We start from the raw sequence: 26911 nt of genomic DNA, 5'->3' as shown, positions 1-26911 counted from the left end.
CAAGAATCAAAAAATTTTAAATAATGTTAAAAATTAAAATAAATTTTACAATTTTTAATTTTAAAAAACAAAAATAAAATTTTTATTAAAAAAAATTGAAAGCAGGGTGAAGATCTATACCCAAGAGAAGTGAACCATATCTTCACGCAGAAACTTGTACACAAACTTTCACAGCAACATTATTCACAAGAGCCAAAATGTGGAAACAAGCCAAATGCCCATCAACCAATGCGTGGATGATCAAAATATAGCATACACACATGGTGAATTATTATTCAACAATGAAAGGAATGGAATACTGACACTACAAGGGTGAAGTTTGAAAATATAATGCCAAGTGCAAGAAGTCAGTCCCCTCTCCCCCCAGAAAACCCCACATATGCTATGATTCCATTTATATGAAATGCCCAGAATCAGCCAATCTATAGAGAAAGAATGGAGATTAGAGTTGCCAGGGCTAGGAGACAGGGGACTGGGGAGCAGACCCTAATGGGTACATTAGGGCCCTTGTCAGGCACCTGTTGACTGATACTCCCTAGAGGCTCTGCTGCAGCCTTCTCCTCTCTTTAAGGGCCTTCCAGCTGGCTCTGAGCTCTGTTTGGCACTGATCTGAGTCGGAAGCTTGGTGAAGGAAGAAAACATGAGCAGAGGCTTTAGACTCAAGCATATCTGGATTCCAGGCAAACTTCTACTTCTTCCTGGCTAAGTGCCCTGGGGATGGGGCTTCTCACCTCTAAACTCCATTGTTACCCTTTCACAGAAGAGTAATCTGAAGCTCAGACAATTAAAGTCAAGTGCCCATACTGCTAGTTGATGAAAGAACCTCTGGAAGACTTGGCTTCCACTGCGGGGGACACAGGTTCATTTCCTGCTTGGGGAACTAAGATCCCACATCACACAGAATGCAGCCCCAAAATATAAATAAATAAACCCAATAAATCTGGCTTCCAGAGCTTATGATCTTTACCACCACACACTACAACATCTCAAAACTCTGAAATTGGACAATAATGTCTGTGTAGTGCATGTTTTGGGAGAGAACTGACAGAGCCAGTGTACATAAAGCATCTTGGTGCTTGAAATACAGTGTCCAACAAACGGCACCAAGCCTGCCACACTTACTGGCACCCCTGGCATTCAAAGCACGTTCTGCTGTTGGAAGGGGTTTTTTTTTTTTTTTCAGACTTCCAGGCGAGGTGTGTCTGGGGAGAGATGGACAACACTAACTGTCCGGTATTCCCTGAAGTTCCCGTGGGGTCCTGGGACTCCCCCTATAGAACAAACCCAAGAGAGTTGACTCATGCTTTCAAGGGAAACTGCTGGCATCAACTTCAAGGGACCTGGACCTGACAAGAGCTCTGAGCTAGATGGGGCTTTGTTGGCTAAGAGGAGGAGTGGGGAGGGCTCCCAGGAGGTAAGCTGAGGGTCCAATCCACTTGGCCCTATCAGCAACAATGGTTCTCAAAGTCAACCTGGAGGCAGAAGGAAACATTGAGTGAGAAACTTTCAAAGGAGCCTAGAATCCCAGCTTGGAAGTGGATGAGAGAGTATGGCACTTAGTCAAAGGAGAGCTGCATTTCCCCCTTTGGGGAGCAGGAGTCAGGAAAGCAGCAGAGAGACACGGAAGGAGCCTAAAATCATTTCTAGCACTTAGAAGGAAGGAACTTCTAACTGTTCCCAGACTCCATTTCTCCATTTCTGACATGAAGCAAATAACACTAACCTTACAGAGATCAGAGCACCAGATACATACAGCAAGTATCCAGCACGGGGCAGGCACATAATAATGATAAAATTTATTTGATAATTTATTTACTGTGCTAAACTTTACAGGTACATTTGATATTCTCATTGAATCCCCACAACCACTCTATGAGGGAGATCTCATTATTAGCCCCATCTCACAGACAACGAAACTGATGTTTAAAGAGTTACAAGATTGCATGTTCAAGATCATACAACTAGGGAGCTGTCAAGCTGGGATTTGAAACTGGGCAGTGAGATCTCCGAGCCTCCATCTGAACTGGTTCCACTCTCCCTGTCTCTTCTCAAGCGATCACACAATCAACCCAACGCCAGTTCACAATGACGAGGTCATTCCTAGTAACTTAGACAGTGTGGAGGAATGGCCGAGACCATTTATTGACTTCAGACAAGACTAGCTCCTCCTTTATGGAGGTGACGTAGTATTATCTCATCAAATCCTTGCAACAGTTCTGTGCAGTTGTTGTTTGGTTGCTAAGTCACGTCCAACTCTGTGACGCCATGGACTGCAGCACACGAGGCTTCCCCTGTCCTTCACTATCTCCCAGAGTTTGTTCAAACGCATGTCCATTGCCTTGGTGATACCAGCTCTGTGAGAGATGTAATATATTAACTTAACTGTGCAGATGAGGAAACAGAGGCAGAGCAGTGAAGTGAATCATTCAAGGTTATGGTCAGGCAGTAAGAAGAGAAATGAAAGCCCACCTCAGCCTTAGGTTGGGTTTCAGGGAAAGAGTTGCTAGATAATAAGTTATCTCACCTCTGGGAGGCCAGGCAGCCTTGTGTCTACACAGGAAAACAAAAGTAGATAAATGCAGGAATTCACAGCCCTATAAAAAATGAATTAAGATAAAATACATGTACCCTTACTACTTAATGAGGGAGGTTTATGAACACAAATGCATGACAATGACTCAGAGGAGCATAATTATCTTATCATAAGTTAAAGGCAATCAATTTTCATTTCTAAGTAAACATCATATTTCCTTGATCCTAAAACACACCTTTTTTTTTTTTGGTCATTTCTGAAGTTCAGGGATAGGCACGTTGAATTTGTGTCTTTCTTCCATCCCTTAAAAGCTGGTATTGAATGGAGCCTGGGTCCGAGAATGGATGTTGCCTTAGAATTGAAGTTCCTGCTTCTTGCTTCTGTCCTAGGTAAAGGCCCCCTCCCCCGCCTCTCCTCCTGTCTTCCTTTCCTTCTCTCAAGTCCAAAAAGGAAAAGTGGGCATCCTTGTTAGGAATAAGAGGTAGCTAGAGGGATCATGGAAGAATTAAGTGGTTGGGGATAGCATAAATAGAAGTCTTCTCTCCCCCAGCCCAGGACTCCCCCTATATCCTGATCCATAATGCAAAGACATGGGAATAGTTGACTGAGCCTGGTTCCACCCATCCTAGGCCGGAGGAGTGTGGTCAGTGGAGAGAGGGTCTTTGTGAATCCAGATGCTGCAGACCCCTCAGCAATGCCACAGTAGAACTTGGTCATCAACCTGAGGTTCTGGGTTCCCAGAATAGATGCTTCTCATTCTCCTGCTTCTGACTGGTTCTCTCGACATCCCTGTGGGGAAGGACCCTCCCGCTGGCCCAGGAGAGGTGGCGCTGTCCTCCCCGAGGCAGAACAGGCTGTGTGCTCCCTGGGCAAGTCAATTATCTCCTCCCAAATGCCCCCAGCCTCACCCTGCCCCAGGTTCTCTCTCTCTCTGGATTAACACGGGGCCTCCTTCAAGGGCCTTCAGTCTCAAATGTGGGGTTGACCGTGATCATGGACTCTCAAGGTTCTCCTCTCTCCTGAACTCTTAAAATAAAAGAAAGAAAAGACTCAAAGAAAGTACCCAGTCAGGAATCAGAAGTGCCAAGTTCAGTCCTGACCTTCACCCTTCCTTGTCTGTGAAATGGGCACAGCCCTGGCCTATCTCTGAACCTGATTTCCTACTTCCTTTCCAGCCTGGCATCCAAGGCCTACAGGCTGTGACCCCAGAGCTGCCAGCAGCTGCTGCCTGGGCAGGGACTTCCGATAAAGCCCCTGGGCTGTAAGCTTTGTGGGAGCAGCCTCTGGCCTGCCTTGTTAATGTGTGTTGATGAATCACTCAGAAGCCACACTCTGGCCTCCTTTTAAATAGCAGACCCCAAAGACAGGCAGATACAACCTCAGTGTAGGCCTCTTAACAAAACTGTGGCCCAAGGAGCTTTGCCTCCACCCTTGGGTGCAGAGCCAAGTCTCAGCCCAAGCTGTGGGGGATGGTGTGGGGGGAGGGCAGGAAAGGGAGAGCAAGGGGGTGGGTGAAGTCCCCAAGAGCCCAAGGATAAGTCTCATCAAGGCGAATGGCTGGTGGCACCCAAATCAGCTAGAAGCCACTGAACCCAGCCAGCGCTCAACACGCACACAGCTCCCCGGGGCAGTGTGTGCTGGGTGAGAGCCAGGCTACTGGATTCACTCTGCCGCCTACAACCTGTCTGACCTTGGGCCACAACTTCACCTACCTGTAAAATGGGAGTAAGTAGTACCTGCCTTCTAGAGCTGTGGAACGATCAAAACAATGCTAGCACAGAGCTAATTCTATGGTATTGTTCGCTGCTATTACCTGCCCGGAGGCTCACATACACTATTATCTCATAGAATCTTCAGGACAAGCCTGGGAAGAAATAATTGTTTTCTAGATGAAAAACCTGAGGCTCAAGTCACACTCCAGCTTTGTAGCAAGGCTGGGATTGAATAGTTCCCTGTTCTTGCTCATTTCAAGTTCCACGGTCCCAGGTCCCCTCCCAGGAGGAGGGAAGAGTAAAGTACAATGTCATGGGAAAAGGGAAAGAAAAATAATGAAGGGAAATTGATGCCACTGAGAAAGGCTCAGGGTGGGAGAAACTGGCTGGTGGGCAGGCAGATGGAGCATCTTTTCCCATCGTGAGCACTGCCTCCCATGGAGGATGCTGGCTGCAGGCTGAGGGTCTCTCAAGAGCTACAGGTCTTTCCCAGCAAGGCTGTAGTCTCTGAGGCTCAGGAAAAATCCTGCTGCCGATGATACCACAGATCAGCATCCACAAGGGAGGAAGGAGAACAGGAGGAATGAGGGCCTGTCCTCAGCCGCTTGGTCTCCAAGGAGATCCAACCAGTCCATCCTAAAGGAAATCAGTCCTGAATATTCATTGGAAGGACTGGTGCTTTGAAGCTGAAGCTCCAATACTTTGGCCACCTGATGCGAAGAGCCAACTCTTTGGGAAAGACCCTGATGCTGGGAAAGGTTGAGGGCAGGAGGAGAAGGGGATGACAAACGACGAGATGGAATCACTGATTCAATGGACATGAATTTGAGCAAACTCTGGGAGATGGTGAAGGACAGGGAAATCTGGTGTGTTGCAGTCCATGGGGTCACAAAGAGTCAACACAACTGAATAATAGCAACAACAGTAAAAGGACGGGCCCCAGGATGGCCCCAGGCTCCTCGGGCCCCAGACATTTCACTCTGGAGAGGGGAATGGGGTGGGGGTGGCCACATGGGCGGGTGGACAGGCGGCACCCCTTCCCATCCCAGCCAGCAGCAGGCAGGCCTGTGGGGAGGCGAGCCGGAGTCCAGAGGGCGGGCAGCTGTGACCACAAGCCAGGCATCTTTCTGGCCACAAGGTCTGGCAAAGGGCAACCAGACTGCCTTCTCAGACTGCAAAGAGAAGGTGTCTCTTCATCTCAGAGGAATTCCTGCCTAGTGCCACTGGTCTATTCCCAGACTCGCCAAACATTGGAGCAGGAAGGGGTTTCCTGAGGTCAGCCAGCGGGACCTTCCATGTGTGGGGAGGAGAGGAAGGTCACCCAAGTCGGGAAGGTGTAAATGAGACCAGAACCTGGGTGCTCCCACACCAACGCCTAGTCCCATGGCCTTTGGGGGAAGTAGCAGAGACTCAGGTCAGGTCTCCATGACTCTGGCTCTGTTCCCAGCTAGCAGTTCTCTAGAAGCGTCCTTCAGCTTGTAGATTCTATAGTTCTGAGACAGAGGGTGACCGGCACGCACCCGGGTGTGCATGTGTATCTATTCATTCAACAGTAAATATTTATCGAGGGCCTTGGGCCAGGCTCCACTTCAGGCCCTGGAGATAAAGCTGTCCACAAAAGAGATGAAGCGCCTCCTCTTGGGGGGCTGACATTCCAGAGAAGAGACTTACAGTCTGCGGGGGTCTATGTAGAAGGACCCTCGTGTATCGCTGGTGCCCAGAGGCTGGTAGTTCGGAAACGTCCCATCCGTACCATTAAGAGCCACACCCTTCTCCCGGCTTCCTTGTGCATCTCAGCAAACTTGGACAAATCTTGTGAAAGCATTTCCTGGGCCCTCACCCCACACCCTGAGCCCCTGCTCCCACAGCACCCCAGACTGCTTCGTCTGACAAGCCTTGCAATCATCGATTCTGTTTGCTGACTGTGTGAACAACCTGAAAAGAGCCTGCATCACTGTCTCCTCTGGTCCCCAGTGCCTGGGAGACAGGAGTTCCCTAGAACCTCTTGTTGAATACAAGTCTGATTGAATGAAACCATTGATTCTGAGCTCTGATCGCTCATCTGGAAAAAAACAGGCGATCACTATCTGGATGACTCCTGACTGTCCCACAGATCAGATGAGACAGGAGATGAAAGGACCTTGGAACTAGCAGGCTGTTCTGCCAGCAACAGTTCTTATTATCCCCCATAAAAACGGCACCAGTTAAGTGCCTCTCTCTGGGAAAGGACTGAGAAGTGGTGCTCCTGGCACTGGCGGGGAGCGTATGCTGGTGCAGGAGCGGCACATGTGCACACAAGGCCCAGGGATGCTATGAGGAGGACAGGCCGCCTGGGCCAGCAGGGCCCTGCTGAGTCAGCCCATGTCAGAGGGCAAAGGGGAGGAAGGGAAAGAGAGCAGGCACCGAGTCCCCATGGCCACCCATCCATCTGTCTGCTGCAGCCAGTAACCTCCAGCAGGACGGAAGCACTGCCCGGCCGTAAATGACTGCTGGCTCCAGGCTGGCCACCCGCCCTGGCTGCCCGCACGGAAGGGCCGGACTTTACCCAGCAAATCGGGAAGGAACTGGAACCTCTGAACTTGGGACTTGGGCTCCGTCGATAAGGCCAGTGGACAAACAGAGGGCAGGGGCTGAGGTTCCCCTTTATACACACAGAAGCCCGGCTCCAGGCTGATACTGCCGAGATCTTTGCCCTTTAGTTCAAACAGGAAATCTTAAAATGGAAAATGAGCTGCGTAAGGAAGGGGCGCGGCCACCAGCTCACAGGGAAGACGGAGCAGGTTGTTCCCAATAGAGCTTTGAAAGGGGAGGGATTCAGCCAGCCAGGGGTATCTGGGGGACAGAGAAAGTGGCGCTGGGCAGGTGAGAGCAGCCTCAGACTGTCTTCCTTGTGGCATACGAGGCTGCTGGAGGGCCAGGGAGAAGCAGAAGGCTCATCTGAGCCACAGTATACCACCTCTTCCACATGGGGCTTGTGGGGCTTGAGTTCACCCATAGGAACCTCAGTTTCTCCATCCATAAATTGGGCTAGTAATGCCATCCCCATCAGAGAGCAAACAAAAGGATCCAAATGAAGGCATGAGTGTGTGCTGCAAACTGCAATGGGCTTGACTGGCATCCTGGCAGAGCCCCCCCGCAGCCCAACCACCACCAACACACACACACCCCTGCATCCCACCAGCCCCCAAAGGTATTTCACAATTGAGAGGGGAAATCCCAAATAATATCTCCTGCTCCCCAAGCCACCCCCATCCACCCCCGTGGTAGCAGTTCAAAGAAGAGAAAATTGAGAGAAGATAAATAATTAGAGAACCCCAGCAGTCTCCCTGCTGAGGTTTCCAAGTAATTATTCATCTGTAAATTACCCCCTCTCGCCTTAATTCTATCTCCAGATCCTTTTGACAAGGTAAATTCATTTATTTACATCTCTAACTATCCTGCTTTGGTAAACATTCCAACAAGCTTGGATGGCCCATTAAAGAAACAAAAAGTTGGAAGAAGTAAGGCCGACAGGAGAGAGAGAGAGAAATTAACTCGTGGTCATTACTGGCACTTACAGAATTAACCTTGGAGGGTAATTAATGAAGACTCCAAGCCAAGGCAAACCTCATCCCCTGCCAAAAGGGAGCCCGTCACGGTGGGGTGGGAGCTGCCGGAGGCCCCTGTTCTACTTGGCCCATACCTCCCACCAGCAGTAGGGCTGGAGGGGAGATGACTGGAAGGTTCCAGGCACGGGGGTGGGCTGCACTTTCATTTTCAGGAAGAACACTCCTTATCTGGTGAAGTCACTTCCTTCTCATTCACCGACCCCCAACCCTGCCAGACCACCCCCTGCCAAGGCCTGGCCACTTCCGGACCTGGCACATTTTAGCTGCTGAATGCATGGGTCAATGTACTGTTCATTCTGGTGTCTGAAGGCATGTCAGATGTGTTCAGTTCCACAGCTGCCCCTCTGATGAAGGCCACCATCCTCCTTTGCCTAGACCAGTCCTCTCAGCCTCCACACAGAATTACCTCCTAAAAAGCAAACCAAAAAAAATCCAGCAAGGTAATACACTTCAGTTCTGATCACCAAGGAGAAAGTCATGGTTAAGACAGGGATCTCTGGGTGATTCTCTAGTGCTTAGGTGGTTAGGGTTTTGCAGGAGGTCCAGTGGTAAAGAATCCGCCTGACACAAGAGACGTGGGTTTGATCTCTGGGTAGGGAAGATCCTCTGGAGAAGGATATGGTGACCCACGCCAGTATTCTTGCCTGGAAAATTCCATGGACAGAGGAGTTTGGTGAGCTACAGTCCATGGGGTCACAAAGAATCGGTCACGACTGAGCACGCATGAACCATATCCAGTGCTTAGGGCTCAGAGCTTTCACTGCTGGGGCCCAGGTTCAATCCCTAGACAAGGAAGTAAGATCCCCCAAGCTCTACTGCCAAAAAACAGACAAAGATCCCTGGGCTTGAAGTCTCGGCCTTAACAGACCATCTGTGAGGCCTTGGGTAAGTTACTTGACATCTCTGAACCTTAGCTTCCTCTTCTAAGAAGAAAATAGCAATAGTATCTATTTCTTTACAGTTGTTGTTTGTGTTATAAGTTAGTGAAGGGATGCTGAGCACTTAATAAATATTAGCTATCAGCAGCAGCACGATTATTATTGTCATCAACATCACTGCCTAAAATGCCTTCACTGTTTTCCCATTGTCTTTGGATTAAAAGTCAAGCTCTTTAGCTCAGCACCTGGACCTGCTGGCCTCCCAGCCTCAGTTCTCACTCCTTCCCCACTCTTTCTAGTCCAGCCACAGAAGTCCTTGTTATTCAGTCACTAAGTCGTGTCTGACTCTTCATGACCCCTTGGACTGCAGCACGCCAGGCCTCCTTGTCCTTCAAGAAGTCTTTGCAATTTCCCAAATTCTCCTTTCTCTCTCCACCTCAGCTCTCTGCCTTGGCTGCTTTCTCTACCTCCCAGGACCCAGACACGCACACATAACAAACCTAGAGAAAGTAAAAGGCTCCATCCCATAAAGAGGCTCCATCCTCAGAGACTTACCCAGATTTGGGCAGAGAGTATGTGCGAAGCGGAGTTGGACCTTGAAACCAGCCTTTCTACATTTGTTGTCTTCTAAAGAGAGCTTTCCAGTTGCTTTGCAATATCCAATAATTCTATGAAAAGAGAAGGTAGATATGACCACCTCCACCTGAAAATGAAGGGACTATGGTCCACAGAAAGCCAGTGCCTTGCCCGCGCTCACTGCTTAGCAGCTGTAGGAATAGTATTTTCAGTCATCCCAAACAGCAGAATGGAGAGAAAGAACACCCACCTGAAGGTAGACCTGAGTTTGCATCCCCAAGAAGACCATGGACAAACTTTCAGCTTCAAGTTTCTTCATCTACAAAGCAGAGATAAGAATGATTCTTTTGCAAGATAATATGGAAAAGCATATTTGCCATATACTAGCTAGTAAGAGAAAAGTTTCATATAGCCTCATGAAAAAAAAAGAATGATTCTTTTGCAAGATGCTTTGGAAAGATGATTGAGATACCTGCTGTAAGAGAAAAGGGCTCAGCCTCTTGGAAACAAGAGCAGAGGCATGAGAGGAGAGGGGGGCTGCATGGAGGGATGTGGAAGTGGCCAGAGGAAAACAGGAGAAGCAGCCTCTGCCTTCATTCCTGGGCTCAATGACCTTCACTGTCTTCAGTTCACTCTCAAAGGTCAAGGGCAAATGGCATCCTTGGCAGAGAGGCAGGGGGCAGTTAAGACCAGAAGTAGAGGCAAGATTGGGGTTGGGGACACCAGTCTGGGGGAGCCAGCATCCACGAGGAAGCCACAGTGATGGGACTGGGTGCAACTTCCTAGGAGAATGCTAAAGACGGAGGCCGCAGGCACACCTGGGGCCAGGAGGCAGGAGAGACTTGGAAAGGGCAGGGGCCTAAGACACAGCAATGATTTTGGAATTGTTACCATGACCACCAGCCCAGAAGTAGCAGTTCTATTGAATCCACATTTTCTTTCTTCCAAGTGTTTTCTAAGAGAGTTTTGCTTAAAAGAACAAATGATCCCACCAATGCTATGATTCATGTTAGGGGAAAGTAAGACAAGTTCACTTCACCGTCCAACTAGGACATGGATTTCTCAGAACAAGGTTTAGATCCAGAGCCTGGCCCAATTATCTGGCCCCAGCCTCAATATAGTGAATGAATGAAGAAATTAAAGAAGAGTGAACACTAGGATGAAAAGGGGAAATACCTAGAGAGCCCTTAAGTTCATATTTTCTTCGTATGAATATTATTATAGTTATATAATAACAATACTAATCTGATTATTATTATTATTTTACCTTATTTTCCAAATTACAGAGTAAGCTATTACATGAATAGAAAAACAGTTTTGAGTTAAACTAACCTGAATTAACTCTTGCCTTTTCTGCTTACTTCCCTGAGCCTCAATTTTCTTGTCTGTTCAATAAATATTCTTTTTTATTTGGAATCAGAATTGGGAAGATTCAAGATTATGTATATAAAGGGCCAGCCATATGTTTTTCACTTAAAACATGAAAACTTGTCTTCCAAACCATGAACCAAGTCCAGCAAAATTCACAAGCACAGCACATATGCTGCATTCTCTGACCACAGAGCAATTCAGTTGAAAATAAATAATGAAAAGATAACAAAGAATCTTATGGTTTTGGAAATTTATGAGCATACTTCTACAGAAGTCAAAGATCAAAGAAAGAATTAAAGTAGAAATCAGAACATAGATAGAACTGGTTGTCAATGAAAACGTTATGTATCAAAATGGATTGAACACAGCTAAATCAACACTCAGTGAGGATACGTAACCTTAAATGATGAGTTGAGCAAAGAAGAAAGGTTGAAATGCCATGAGCTAAATACTTAATTTAAGGATTAAAAAAACAACCACAGGATAAACCCAAGGAGAGCAGACATAGGAAAGAAATGAAAATAAGAGCAGAAATTAATGAAGTAAAAGATAAAAATAAGATAGCCCCAACAGAAATTGGTTTTTTATGAAGTCTAATAAAACTGATAAACTTTCAGTGAGAATGGTCAAGAAAAAAAATGACAAGGCTTAAATAAATAAGATTAAGAATAATAAAAGGGGGAAATCGTGGATAGGTAGAAATTAAAAAGATGAGTTATGTGGATGTGAGAGTTGGACTATAAAGAAAGCTGAGCGCCGAAGAATTGATGCTTTTGAACTGTGGTGTTGGAGAAGACTCTTGAGAGTCCATTGGACTGCAAGGAGATCCAACCAGTCCATCCTAAAGGAAATCAGTCCTGAATATTCATTGGAAGGACTGATGCTGAAGCTGAAACTCCAATACTTTGGCCACCTGATGTGAAGAACTAACTCATTGGTAAAGACCCTTGGAAAGATTGAAGGCAGAGAGATGACAGAGGGTGAGGTGGTTGGATGGCATCACCAACTTGATGAACATGAGTTTGAGCAAGCTCCGGGAGTTGGTGATGGACAGGGAATCCTAGCGTGCTGCAGTCCATGAGGTTGCAGAGTGGGAAACGACTGAGGGACTGAACTGAATGGAAGAAGACGAGAAATACTCTGAAAAACTTTCTGCCAATAAATGTAAAAATAGACACGCTAGAAAAGCATAATCAGGGAATTCCAAAGCAGTCCAGGGGTTAGGACTCTGCATGGGTTCCATCCTGGTTGAAGAACTAAGATCCCTCATGCTGCACGGTGTAGCCAAAAAAAAAAGTGTAATCAACCAAAATTGTCTGAAAAATTAGAAAACCTGGCTTTTCCTTTAACCATTGAAGATATTAAATCTATAATTGAAAACCAACCCATAAAGAACTGACAGGCCCACTGGTCGCAAAAACAAGCTCTAACTTAATACTGAGAACAGGTAATTACAGGAAATTCTCTGGTGGTCCAGTGGTTAGGAGTCTGTGCTTCCACTGCAGGGGCAAGAATTCCATCCCTGGTCAGGGAACTAAGACCCCTGAACAATATATTAGCAAGTAAACTCCAGAAATTATAAAGAAAGATCATATACATGACCAAATGTGATTTATCTAAGAAATGCTATGTTGGCTTAAGTAGATATTTATTATGCTGCTGCTACTGCTGCTAAGTCGCGTCAATCGTGTCCGACTCTGTGAGACCCCATAGACGGCAGCCCACCAGGCTCTGCCGTCCCTGGGATTCTCCAGGCAAGAACACTGGAGTGGGTTGCCATTTCCTTCTCCAATGCATGAAAGTGAAAAGTGAAAGTGAAGTTGCTCAGTCATGTCCTACTCTAGCGACCCCATGGACTGCAGCCTACCAGGCTCCTCTGTCCATGGGATTTTCCAGGCAAGAGTACTGGAGTGGGGTGCTGTTGATTTATTATGCTACTCATCGTCATAATGCATTAAGTGAGAGAAATCACAATATCATATGAGGAGACATAGAAAACTCTCTAAAACTTCAACACTAGTAAGTGTTTGGGGAAAAAAAAAAACTAGCAAACCAGAAATAGAAAGAAATTTCCTTAACTTGAAAAAAGGATATTTACAAAAATCCAAAATAAATACCATAGTTGATGGTGAGTTATTAGAAGAATTTCCTTTACAGTCAGCAAAGAGGTAGCTATTTTGGTTTAAATTTGATTTCTTTTAGAGGTCCTACTTCATGCAATTAGACAATACAAATTTTAAAGTATAAAAATTATCTTTATTCCCAAATTATATGAATATCTACCAAAAAAATCAATGAAAACTATGAATTATTAGAAATAACAAGAAATTCAGAAAAATTGTTATCAAACAAAACTCAAAAAATTTCATTTAAAATAATTATACTTTTATAACCCAACACTCGTTAGTTGAAAATACAATTTAAAAAATACAATTTATCATGATAGCAAAAATGATTGTAACAGAAATTGTGCAAATCTTTATGAATAAAGCTATAAAACTTATTAGATGACATTTTAAAATATTTAAATGGAAAGAGACAGTTCATAGATAAGAGACTATGTTCACAGATAGAAAGTTTCCATAGACTGATGTCAAACATGCCCAAACTTATCTACAGATTCAATACAATTGAAATCAAAATACCAGCAGAGTTCTCAAGGGACCTTGAACATCTCATTCGAAATGTATGACCACAAGCAAAAGGCCAATAGTAATTGAGACAATTCTGAAGAATAACAAATAATAAAACTTGCCTTTCCAAATACCAGAGCTTACTATAAAATTATGAAAGTATGGAGGGGACACATCTATACCTATGGCCAATTCATACTGATGTATGGCAAAAACCACCACAATACTGTAAAGTAATTATCCTCCAATTAAAATAAATAAATAAAATTATGAAAGTTAAGATAGGACACTATCCACATGTGGAGAGACATATATGCCAATTGGGAGATAACAGAGCCTAGAAACACACCTATGTAGAGTGAAAAAGTTGGCTTAAAGCTCAACATTCAGAAAACGAAGATCATGGCATCCGGTCCCATCACTTTATGGGAAATAGATGGGGAAACAGTGGAAACAGTGTCAGACTTTATTTTTGGGGGGCTCCAAAATCACTGCAGATAGTGACTGCAGTCATGAAATTAAAAGACACTTACTCCTTGGAAGGAAAGTTATGACCAACCTAATAGCATATTCAAAACTAGAGACATTACTTTGCCAACAAAGGTCCGCCTAGTCAAGGCTATGGTTTTTCCAGTGGTCATGTATGGATGTGAGAGTTGGACTGTGAAGAAGGCTGAGCGCTGAAGAATTGATGCTTTTGAACTGTGGTGTTGGAGAAGACTCTTGAGAGTCCCTTGGACTGCAAGGAGATCCAACCAGTCCATTCTAAAGGAGATCAGCCCTGGGATTTCTTTGGAAGGAATGATGCTAAAGCTGAAACTCCAGTACTTTGGTCACCTCATGCGAAGAGTTGACTCATTGAAAAAGACCCTGATGCTGGGAGGGATTTGGGGCAAGACGAGAAGGGGACGACAGAGGATGAGATGGCTGGATGGCATCACTGACTCGATGGACGTGAGTCTGGGTGAACTCCGGGAGTTGGTGATGGACAGGGAGGCCTGGCATGCTGCGATTCATGGGGTCGAAAAGAGTCGGACACGACTGAGCGACTGAACTGAACTGAACTGAAAATAGCAAAGACTTTCATGGCAGGTCAGCAGGTAGACATGGACTATTCGATAAACGGTCATGGAACGATCAGTTGTGCACACAGAAGGTGTAACAAAAGTCTTGATATCTAAGTCACCCTTACCAAAAAACCAGTTTTGGGTATTTTAGTGATTAAAATGAAAAGCAAAACTTTACAATGTTTTACCAAAAAAAATATAGAATGTATTATTGATGGTTTCAGGGTAGAGAGGGAATTCTTAGATCGGAGACACTAAAAAAGCATTAGCCTTTATCAAATTGATACGTTCAACAACTTCTGTCCCTCAAAATACAATATAGAAACGTGAAAAAGCAAAAACTGGGAGAAAATATTTACAACACTAGCCAAGGAATGGTAGTTGGAGCATATACAGTACCATTATATGGTACTTTGTGTATCAAAGTTATACAACCATGCTTATCTTTAAATGGCAGATGTCTCTTTCTCTCTTTTTGTTTTTGGTAGTTTCTAATTTTCTACAATGAACATGTATGTCTTTTATAATCAAGGAAAGAAAGAATAAATACTTTATTTAACAAGACAGACCCCCTAATTGTGAGGGTAAATACCAGGCAGCTGAAAGGAGAAAGAAAAAACAAAACAAAACCCACGAGGTATAAAAATAACTTTCCCTGGGTTTGATCTTCCAGCAACAAACTACAATCTCAGGAACTCTTTCTCCCCTGAGCTTTTCTGAGTCCCATGCAACAAAATAAGGCAAAATGTGCCCGTGGAATTATATTGTTCTCAGGTAGAAAAGAGAAACCTTTTGTGCATTTAAAGAAAAAAAGCATACTGGTCCTCCCAAGTCTTATTTTTAGTTTTACTATAATTCGGTCTCCCAAAGGCTCTGCAGCCAAGTGAACTCGGAAAGTTTGTTTTTCATTCTTGAAGCGTCATTTGTTGCTCTGCTTCGTGTGGCGGTGAGTGCCATGCAGCCTCACTGCAGGCAGGGACTTCCCTGGAGATTAGTGTGTTCCCTGGCATTCCTCTGATTTGGCCCCAGCCCCTAGCTGGCCTCCACAATTGCTACATTATTTCCTGGGAGGAGATTCAGAACTTGGAGCAGTAAGGGGATGAGAGCAGCGGAGAAGCTCAGCTGGGACTGTGGTCCCCCTGATACAGCCCTCAAAACCCAGACACCAAGAGGTGAGTAGTCTGCCTTTTGTCGCCCACGGGGAACCAGGTATGGAACCAGATGCCACAGGCTGTGACCAGCTTGGCCTCAAGCCTTGCCCTGACATGCCCAGATGCTGTTTTTTAGCCCCTTGGTGACATCCCGCCTACCCAGATGCCAAGAGGCCTTAAAAATCTTCTCGTGGGCAATGTATGGAGAGAGGAGGACGAGTTGGAGAAGGAAAGGAGAAAGGAGACAAGAAGAGACTTATCTCCGTAATAACAGCCAGTGCCTTCTGCGTGCCAGACTTTATCCCAGACAATTTACTCTACAGTATATCATTTAATCCTCAAAGCAACACAATGGATTCGGTAGCTGGTTTTGTTTGGTTGGTTTTGCCTGTTTTTCAGAGAACAAAACTGAACTTCACAATGTTTATGCGTCTTGCCCATGTCGTTCAGTAACTCAGTCGTGTCTAACTTTTGTGACCCCACAGACTGCAGCACACCAGGCTTCCCTGTCCTTCACTGTCTCCCGTAGCTTGCTCAAACTCATGTCCGATGTGTCGATGATGCCATCCATCTTGCCCGTAGTCATGTGCTATTAAGAGCAGGAAGTAGAACTTGACCCTGACATTATGTGTTTGGGCTTAAATCTGAGCTATGATTCCTTCTACTGACCCCTCCCCAAGCACCCATCACAGGTGCCTGGAGAGCTGAGGTTTTTCCTCCAAAACAGAAAAATAAAAATAAAAAGGTGTATGTGTGGCCAGTTGTGTCTGACTGCGACACCATGGACTATAGCCCAGCAGGCTCCTCTGTCCATGGGATTTCCCAAAAGAATACTGGAGCGAGTTTGCATTTCCTTCTCCAGGGGATCTTCCCAACACAGGGATCAAACCTACATCTCTGGTGTCTCCTGCATCGGCAGGGGGAATCCTTACCACTGAGCCACCGGGAAAGCCCACATGTGGCTTGGCTGCCCCCAAATATTCAGGGGCTCCCTGTTTCCTGAACTTATTTGTCAGGATTCCATATCTACCTCTACAGTCTCTCCCCAAGATGACCCCTGCCCATCTACCCAAATCCCAGGTCTGTGCAGGATGGCTGGTCCCCACCTTGGGCCTCCACCCTTCCAAGTTCAAGGCTGTCTCTGGTTTTAATTGCCAGGTAGCTTCTCTCCTTTCTCCAGTTTCCTGGAATGACTTCTTTTCAGCCCAATAAGTCAAGAAGCCAATCATGGATTCCATTAAGTGCATTAACTCCTTCATTCAACCAGCAAATTTTCTTAAGCAGCCACAATGTGACAGACCCTGTGATTTAAATCCTGAATAAATACTCCAGTGAAACTCATAGGGAAGTCGAGAAGACTGTTCTGAAGATCTGGTGGTTGATCGGGGATCTTAAAGTTGAGCAAGAAAAGTTAACTAGAACAATTGGAGGAGGGGGTGTTACTAAGAGGATCAGACCAAAGGAACCACCATGAAACAACAGACAGACCAGAGACAAAATGTAAACTCGCTGTGGGAATAGGGCCAAGTTGTTCTACCAAGCTTTATGAATCTCAGTTACGAAATGATGTGTGTGTGTGAGTCGCTCGGTTGTGTCTTGTGACCCCATGGGATGTAGCCCACCAGGCCCCTCTGTCCGTGGAATTCTCCAGGCAAGAATACTGGAGTGGGTTGCCATTCCCTTCTCCAGGGCATCTTCCTGACCCAGGGATGGAACCCGGGCCTCCTGCATTGCAAGCAGATCCTTTGCCATCTGAGCCACCAGGGAAGCCCTACTAAATAATAGAGTGTCATTATCCAGTCAACTCCAGATCCCTGATGTCACCACCATCTGTTATCCCTGCCCAAACCTCCACTGAAGAAAGGGACTTCACTTGTCTTGCTCACTACTCTATCTGTAGCACTGAAAAAAGTGCTAAATTGGGAGTGTTTGTTGAATGAATATCTAACGGCTTTACTCATCTGTTAGACCAATGGTTTTCAAAGTCTGATTTTCTAAATAGTGGTGGCCTGGATCTCGCTAGAAACACAAATTCTCAGGCCACATCCTAAGCCTACTAAATCAGGAACTCTAGAGTGGGGGCCAAGGAATTTATATTTTTCACAAGACCTCTCCCCACCCCCACCCCCACCCCCACCGTGACTCTGGTGCCCACTTGACTTTGAGAAAACACTGATCTAGAGATGAGCTCCTAGAGTGCAAAGGCTGGCTTATTGAGTTCTAAGCACACAGTGCTGAGCAAGCGTATCAGCTCTAAAAATTGGTTGTCCTTCCCAGAACTCACATTCCAAGCAAAATTCAAGCCAACCTGAAGAATGTCAGAACCATACCCACTCAGGGAACAGGGCCTCCTCCCTTCACCAGCCCCCAGAAAGATGCTCCTACCTTTGCCAAGGATGCCCTTCCCTTCTAGGTGCAATCAAAAGAAAGAAAGAAAGTCAAGTCACTCAGTCATGCCCAATTCTTTGCAGCCCCATGGACTATAGCCTACCAGGATCCTCCATCCATGGGATTTTCCAGGCAAGAATACTGGAGTGGGTTGCCATTTCCTTCTCCAGGGGATCTTCCTGACCCAGGGATTGAACCCAGGTCTCCCACATCGTAGGCAGATGCTTTACCGTCTGGGCCACCAGGGAAGTCTCCTTCTGGGTTTCCCAATGATCTAGTGGTTAAGAATCTGCCTGCCAATGAAGGGGATCCAGGTTCAATCCCTGTTCCAGGAAGACTCCACATGCCTCAGGGAAGCTAAGCCCATATCCCACAACTACTGAGTCCTAGCACCCTAGAAACAAGACACGCCACTGCAATGAGAAACCCATGCACCCCAACGAAGAGTAGCCCCTGCTCACCGCAACTAGAGAAAGCCCAAGTACAGCAACGAAGACCCAGCAGAGTCAAAAAATTAAAATATTTTTATTTTTAAAAGTCTCCTCTGGAAAGACTTTGAAAGCAATTCCTAGAAATGATCTCTGGATGTGTTAGAGTAGACCCTTCATTATGGGCAGCATCCCATGGAGGCACATAAATTAATTTAGAAGCATGTCCCTTTAGACATGCACCGTCCAACATGGAAGCCACACATGTGGGTATTGAGCACTGCCAATGGGATTAGCAGAAATCAAGATGTGCTATGGGTGTAAAATCCACACCTGATTTGAAAAAAGAAAATTGTAGTAGGAATAAAAGAGCGTAAATTATCTCATCAACAATTTTTATAGTGACTACATGTTGAAATGATAATTTTGGGATATATTGGGTTAAATAAATGTATTCTCAAATTAGTTTCACCTGTTTCAGCTTTCAGATGACGTTATCCTATATGGCTCACTTTTTTTTTTTTTTTGGCTGCTCTGGGTCTTGGATCTACATTGCTGCCTGCGGGCTTTTCTCTAGTTGCAGAGAGAGGCAGCTACTTTCTAGTTGTGGAGCATAGGCTTCTCATTGCAATGGCTTCTCTTGTTACGGAATATAGACTCTAGGATGTGCGGTCTCAGTAGTTGAGGCACGTGGTCTTACTTGCCCTGCAGCATGTGGGATCTTCCTGGAGCAGGGATACAACTCATGTCCCCTGCATTGGCAGGCAGATTCTTAACCACTGGACCACCCAGGAAGTCCTGGCTCGCTTTTCTAGCTCTATTGGGCAGTACTCTCTGCTGTTGCTGCTAAGTCACTTCAGTCGTGTCCAACTCTATGTGACCCCATAGACGGCAGCCCACCAGGCTCCGCCATCCCTGGGGTTCTCCAGGCAAGAACACTGGAGTGGGTTGCCATTTCCTTCTCCAATGCATGAAAGTGAAAAGTGAAAGTGAAGTCGCTCAGTCATGTCCTACTCTTCGAGACCCCATGGACTGCAGCCTACTAGGCTCCTCTGTCCATGGGATTTTCCAGGCAAGAGTGCTAGAGTGGGGTGTCATTGCCTTCTCCGGCAGCACTCTCTAGACATTCAGAATTCCACTGTGGTGAAGGCCAGGGCTCACTCACCTTTGGATCTCGACAACCATCCCCTCTGTGGCATGATTCCCCTCTGATCCTTAAGAAATGAGTGTAGAAAAGTGAAAGAATTCAAAACACCTCAAGGCTTAGAAACAACTGTTGATCTTCTTAAACATCGATGCATTGCTATCAACATCTGGGACCAATTCAGCTTGTTCCAACTCAAAGTCAAAGAAGGAGGACAAGCTTGGGAGTTTAAAGGCCCTGGTTCTGGGCTGACCCCCTAAGCAGCCAGATGATCTCATGAGCAACTCAGTCTCCTTATGAACTCCAATAATTGCTGCTTTGCCCATTCCATGAGCTTTATGGGAGCTGAATGAGAAAACGAATGGGAGCCTACTGCAGAGCCTCTCAGCATTGGAGGCGTGTAAGACATTCCCCTCCATGCCTCCGGTTGTTGTCTGGCTTAGATTTTCTAGAAAGCTACAAAGTGTGCAGACATCGTGTTCCTAGGATTTATGGCTCGGTTTACAATGTTTTGGGTGAGGCCAGGAGCTTTACATGCACTATTTTTCTTTGTTTTAAAACTAAATTTGCTTTCTCTCAAAGAGAAGAATTCAAGAAGGAGGAGGAGACTACCAAGGTGGGAAAATCTCTGGCTCCCTTCCACTTGACCCAGACAGCGTATTTTGGTCTATGCCTAGGAAACGGGAAAGAAACTTGTCTTCTTCAAGTAGCAGGCTTTAGCCTCGCGAGTATCAGGAAATCCAACAGTCTAGGAACTTCTCTGGTGGTCCAATGGCCAAGAACCCGCCTTGGAATATAGGGGTCGTGGATTCAATCCCTGGTTAGGGAACTAAGATGCCATATGCCGAGGAGCAATTAACCGCTAGCATGACAACTCCTGAACCTGTGGACCACAACCAGTCTGTGTGCCACAGTGAAAGATCCCACATGATACAACTAAGACCAGTGCAGCAAAATAAATAAATATTTTTAAAAATTCAACAGTCTAATTCTATAGTTGTGGTTGGTACAATTGCCGTCAACCTTCATGATTCTCAAATTATTCCTCCTTATTTATGAATTCACCTAGCTACTAAAATTGATCTAGAACCCCCAAATCAAGGCTCACACGGCTATAGAGCTCATTCACAGATAATTGCAGAGCAGCAAAAAATTTGAGTTCCCTGATATATATGGTTGTGGGTTATCCTGGGTCCCCCCAGATTCATAAATCGAAGCCCTAATCTGAGAATGTGACTCATTTTGTGACTGTTATTTGCAGATTAGGCCTGTAAAGAGGTAGTTAAGTTAAAATGAGGTTGTTAGGGTGGATCCTAATTCAATCTGATTGGTGTCCTCATATGAACGGATTTGGGACACACAGACAGACACAGAGATCATGTGAGGTTGCAGCAAGAAGGTGACCATCTACAAACCAAGGACAGTGGCCTTAGGAGAAACCAAGCCTGCCAACACCTTGATCTCAGACTTCCAGCTCCAGGACCGTGAGAAAATGAAACTCTGTTGTTTAGCCGCCCAGTTTTTACTTGTTGTTGTTATGGCGGCCCTAGCAAACTGTTACACAAACATTCCCAGCTGGGGTCGTGTGTCAGCTCTTAGACTGTAAACAAGTGTCCTTTTCATGGTCTGTTTAGCCACGTTTTTTTCACATTTTTTTTGTGCTTTCGGTTATGATTTTGTGCTTATGATTTCACTGTTTAAAATGAGCCCGAAGAGCAGTGCTAAAGTGCTATCTGATGTTCCAAAGCACAGAAAGCTGTAATGATGTGCCTTACAGAGAAAATACAAGTTAGATAAGCTTCATCCAGGCGTGATTTATGGTGCTTTTGGCTGTGAGTTCGATGTTAATGAATCAGCACTATATATTAAGTAAGATGTTTCTGAACAGAAACACATTACAACAAGGTTGTATATTGATAGATTGATGAAAATGTTGTGACCAGAGGCTTGAAAGAACCTAACCCTGTATTTCTCATAGGAGCAACAGCACAGTTCAGTTCAGTTGCTCAGTCATGTCCGACTCTTTGAGACCCCATAAATCGCAGCACGCCAGGCCTCCCTGTCCATCACCAACTCCCAGAGTTCACTAAAACTCATGTGCATTGAGTCGGTGATGCCATCCAGCTATCTCATCCTCTGCCATCCCCTTCTCCTCCTGCCCCTAATCCCTCCCAGCATTAGGGTCTTTTCCAATGAGTCAACTCTTCGCATGAGGTGGCCAAATATTGGAGTTTCAGCCTCAGCATCAATCCTTCCAATGAAAACCCAGGACTGATCTCCTTTAGGATGGACTGGTTGGATCTCCTTGCAGTCCAAGGGACTCTCAAGAGTCTTCTCCAACACCACAGTTCAAAAGCATCAATTCATTGGCGCTCAGCCTTCATCACAGTCCAACTCTCACATCCATACATGACCACTGGAAAAACCATAGCCTTGACTAGACAGACCTTTGTTGGCAAAGTAATATCTCTGCTTTTGAATATGCTATCTAGATTAGTCATAACTTTCCTTCCAAGGAGTAAGTGTCTTCTAATTTCATGACTGCAATCACCATCTGCAGTGATTTTGGAGGCCAAAAAAATAAAGTCTGACATTGTTTCCACTGTTTCCCCATCTATTTCCCATGAAGCGATGGGACCAGATGCCATGATCTTCGTTTTCTGAATGTACAACAGTCACTAATTCAGTTTTCATGGTGACTTTATAGACCATTAACAGAGCAAATAATGAAAATCAACTGGATCCAGCAATTCTACTTCTGGGCATTTGTGAAAAGGAAATAAAATCACTATCTCAAGAATATATTTTCATCCCTATGTTCATTGCAGCATTATTTACAAGAGCCAAGATATGAAAACAACATGTCCATCAATAGATTAATGGATTAAAAAGATGTGAGATATATATGTAACGGAATATTATTCAGCCATATAAAAGAAGGAAGTCCTTCCATGTACTACAACATGAATGGACTTTGAGGGCATTGTGCTAAGTGAAATAAGTCAGACAGAGAAAGATAAATAAATACCATATGATCTCACTTATATGCTGAATCTTAAAAAGACCAAATTCATTGAAACAGAGAACAGATTGGTGGTTACCAGAGGCAGAGGAAGGGAATGGGAAAAACAAATGAAGGTGGTCAAAGGTACAAACTTCCAGTTATATGATGTTATATACCACAAGACAATTACAGTTAACAATAGTATATTGCATATTTGAAAACTGCAAACAAAATAAATCTTTTTTAATGTTTTTTATCTATTTATTTTGGCTGTGCTTCGTGGCTTGTGAGATCTTAGTTCCCAACCAGGGATCAAATCCAGGCCCTTGGCAATGAGAGCACAGAGTAATAATTACTAGACCACCAGGAAATTCCCAAGAGTAGATCTTAAAAGTTCTTATCATAAGAAAAAAAAAATTATAACTGTGTGGTGATGAATGTTAGCTAAACTTATTGTGGTAATCATTTCACAATATGTACATACATCAAATCTTCATGTTATACACCTAAAACTAATACAAGGCTATATATGTCAATTATACTCAGTAATTTAAAAAAATGTTTTAATCAGCTATACTTGTCTTTAAGTAAGTGATTTCTGAATTCTGCATTTTTCTGTGTATCGACCTCTCTGGTCTCATCTCTTTTGAACTGACAATCACCAGCTTATAACTCAGTGAAGTTCAGCAGATGTGCTCAGAAAGAGAAGGAATAGCTGATCATTTCTCACTGTTCTGAGTAGGAAATCACCCTGATTTGTTTCATATTGTTTGAGGAGGGCTTATGTTGGTCAGACATAGGCATCAGTCATGTGGACTGAAGAATGGAAATTAGACCCTTATTGGGCAAATCGGCTCTAAATGTCCTGTTATTAAAACGAAATAAAATGCTGCGTCTTTACATTCTACTGGCACATGGAATCCAACACAAGATATCCAGACAATAATAAATGAGACGGCCTAGCTCATTTACTAGCTACTTGGTATGAAAGGACACTTGCCTTGAAAGAGGGGAACCTTTGATCCTACTTCCTGAGTCACTCATCTGGCATCTCTCCTGCCCAATGGAGAGGTCAGGGGTTATGGAGTCAGACAGACACAGGTTAGAATCCTGTCTGCCCCACTCCCTGGCTGTGCAAACTTTAGCCTCAGGATCTTCATCTGTTCAGTTCAGTTCAGTTCAGTTTTCAGTCACTCAGTCGTGTCCAACTCTTTGTGACCCCATGGACTGCAGCACGCCAGGCCTCCCTGTCTATCACCAACTCCCAGAGTCTACCCAAACTCATGTCCATTGAGTCGGTGATGCCATACAACCATCTCATCCTCTGTTGTCCCCTTCTCCTCCTGCCCTCAATCTTTCCCAGCATCAGGGTCTTTTCAAATGAGTCAGCTCTTCGCATCAGGTGGCCAAAGTATTGGAATTTCAGCTTCTACATCAGTCCTTCCAATGAACACTCAGGACTGATCTTTAGGATGGACTGGTTGGATCTTGTTGCAGTTCAAGGGACTCTCAAGAGTATTCTCCAACACCACATCTCCTCATCTGTAAACTGTAGCTAATACAGTAAGTCCCCCACATAGGAACAAATTCCATTCTGAGAGCTCATTTGTTCAGTCCAATTTATTCGTAAGTCCAACAAAGTTAGGCCAGGTACTCAACTAATACAATCGGCTCTATAGTACTGTACTGTAATAGGTTTATAATATTTTTCACACAAATAATACATTAAAAACAGACACAGAAAATAAAACATTCTTAATCTTACAGTACAGTACCCTGAAAACAGTAATAGTATGGCACAATGGCTGGCATACAACGGCTGGTATGGCGTTAACAGGCAAGAAGAGTTACTGACTGGAAGAGGGAGGGGGGTGGGAGATGGTAGAACTAAAGGATCATCAGCAATAAGAGACAAAGGGCAAGCTACAGTTCCACTCATGCCTGACGCTGGTGGAACGCATATTCAAATCTGTTCACATGCAGAGGACTTAAGATCCCCAGGAGAAAGGAATGGCAACCCACCCCAGTATTCTTGCCTGGACAATTCCACGGCCAAGAGAAGCCTTGAGGGCTACAGTCCAGGGGATCACAAGGAGTCAGACACAATTGAGCAACTAACACTTTCACTTTACTGTAATACCTATTCCAGGGGTTATTGAATGGATTGAGGAAAGTTAAATATATATTGCAATCCCTAGCACATACTGGTTTATTCTGTAAGTGAGGATCATTTTGTGAGTTCACGTTTATTTGTGAATATCATCTCTTAGCAACCCTTTCTCCCTGGGAAGGAAGGACTCTGTGTCAAACTTTCAGTCCTTTAGCAAAGTTCTACTGTGTATCTACTGCTTACCAAGCCCTGTATGATATAAAGAAGCAAAAATGTAAAGTTCATGCAATCTGGTTCTGAAGGAACTCTCTCTAGTGTCCATGATAATTACCTTCATATCTTAAATAATAATGTCTTAATATCTAATATAACCCTGACGACACAAACAGCATGATAAGATAGTCAAGGAATCAGGTCTAGGGCCGTAAACATTCCACAGAAGATATTACTTGCATGGTGGTGGGGCTGGGGAAATCTGAGAAGACTTCCTGGAGGAAGGAATGCTTCATATAAGCCTTTAATAAGAGAAGTACAGCTGAGATGAGAAAGAGGGCAGATAAGAGAAAAAGTGAGTCGCTTGATTTTCATAGGAATGTGTATCAGAGCCATGAGTGGAAAACCACACAGTGAAAATACATTGGGTTAATTTCTTTCTATTGCAAGAAATTCAGCTCAATTCAATTCCTTATCTGCCATGCCAAAGCCAGTCTTACTTCTTCCCTCTTTCTTTTATTGAAGTGGGAGGAATTTTTAAAATTTATTTTCTAAATTATATAAATATTGAATGTTCAATTAGCATATTTAGACAATTCAAACAAACAAAAATAAAATTATGATCATCCATGTTCCTCCTCCATGAAGATACCCACTGTTAGAGATAAACCTCTTCCTAAAATATTATGTGTCTATTTGTGTGAGAGGGAGAGAAAGAGAGAGATACAGAATGATATTTACAAATTAAGATCTTAGTGTGTGCCTATTTCAGATATTAATTTTTATCACTTGATTAACATGTTGAATATGTTTTCAGTGTCAGTAAAAACAGAATTCTTATCTTTAACAACTATGCAGCATTCCATTGAATGTATATACCATCATCTATTTAACTCATCCTTTCTTGAAGAATTCATTATGCACCTGTGGCTTTTTTTTTTTTTTGGCCACACCGTGCAGCATGTAGAATCTTATTTCCCCAATCAGGGATCAAATTTGTGTCCTCTGCATTAGGGAGCTCAGAGTCGTAACCGCTGCTATTAACTTTCTTATAAAAAATAATTTTCAGTCAATATAAATTATCTAGAAATAACAAGGACCTAATCAATAAACTGATTTTACTTCACATCTAAGGCATCCAAGAAATTCAGACCTTGACAGTAATGCCTATCTGATAATGTGCACAGCAGTGCTAAGCTTTCCTAGTAGCTGACTTCATCCTCCTTTCTTTTCTTTTTTTGAAAGTATTTATTTATTTGGCAGTGTCAGGTCATCATTGGGATACACAGACTCTAGAGCACGCAGGGGCTTAGTTGCTCCATGCCATGTGGGATCTTAGTTCCCTGACCAGGGATTGAACCCAGTCCCCTGCATTGGAAAGTGGATTCTTAATCTCTGGACCACCAGGGAAGTCCTCATCCCCCTTTTTAATTAAAAAAAAAAAAAAAAAAAAAACAGATACTTTAATGCAGACTACCCTAAAATTGCATTATGTAGAAATCAAGTTGTCTTAGAATACATGTGGGCTTCTCTGGTGGCTCAGATGGTAAAGAACCTGCCTGCAGTGCAGAAGACCTGGATTCAATCCCTGGGTCAGGAAGATCTCCTGGAGAAGGGAATGGCAACCCACTCCAGTATTCTTCCTGGAGAATTCCATGGACAGAGGAGCCTGGTGGGGTATAGTCCATGGGGTCACAAAGAGCCGGATACAACTGAGTGACTAACACTTTCACAGGACTTTCTCCATCACCTATTGCTTTAATGCTTGCAATTTTATTCAATAAATGTGTGTTAAATTTATACCCGAAGAAAGTAAAAAATTTTTAAGACATGGGAAGTTGCAAGAAAAATAAAATCCCTAATCTTCCCACCCACTGTTAATATTTTGATGTATTTCTCTCTAATCTTTTTCTATGCCTACTTGGGAAACTAATTTTACACAGCTGGGATCATAGTATCAATATAATCTTATATCCCACTTATTTCAATCATAACATCAGCATTTTCCATTTATGAGCTCTTCATAAACAGTTTTAATGACTGCATAATATTCCATGGAGCTGCTATGTAATCATTTACATAATGCTTCCCCTAT

At 44.2% G+C, this 26911-nt stretch overlaps 1 long non-coding RNA gene across 1 annotated transcript in view; it reads right to left on the bottom strand.

Annotated features, from left to right (window-relative positions):
• Positions 1-214: 214 nt before the first annotated feature.
• LOC133253125 (uncharacterized) overlaps positions 215-26911 on the bottom strand; it is a 56307-nt gene continuing 29610 nt past the window's right edge. Inside the window, exons 5-9 of the long non-coding RNA XR_009738198.1 lie at positions 9558-9626; positions 9287-9399; positions 8103-8262; positions 2525-2594; positions 215-2354 (exon numbers count right to left, since the gene is read on the bottom strand). This is a non-coding gene — a long non-coding RNA (uncharacterized LOC133253125). The remainder of the gene's footprint in view (positions 2355-2524; positions 2595-8102; positions 8263-9286; positions 9400-9557; positions 9627-26911) is intronic.

The sequence above is a fragment of the Bos javanicus genome, chromosome 8 (genome assembly GCF_032452875.1).
Source record: "Bos javanicus breed banteng chromosome 8, ARS-OSU_banteng_1.0, whole genome shotgun sequence".
Taxonomy (NCBI): domain Eukaryota; kingdom Metazoa; phylum Chordata; class Mammalia; order Artiodactyla; family Bovidae; genus Bos; species Bos javanicus.
This window is presented reverse-complemented; position numbering and strand designations above follow the sequence as displayed.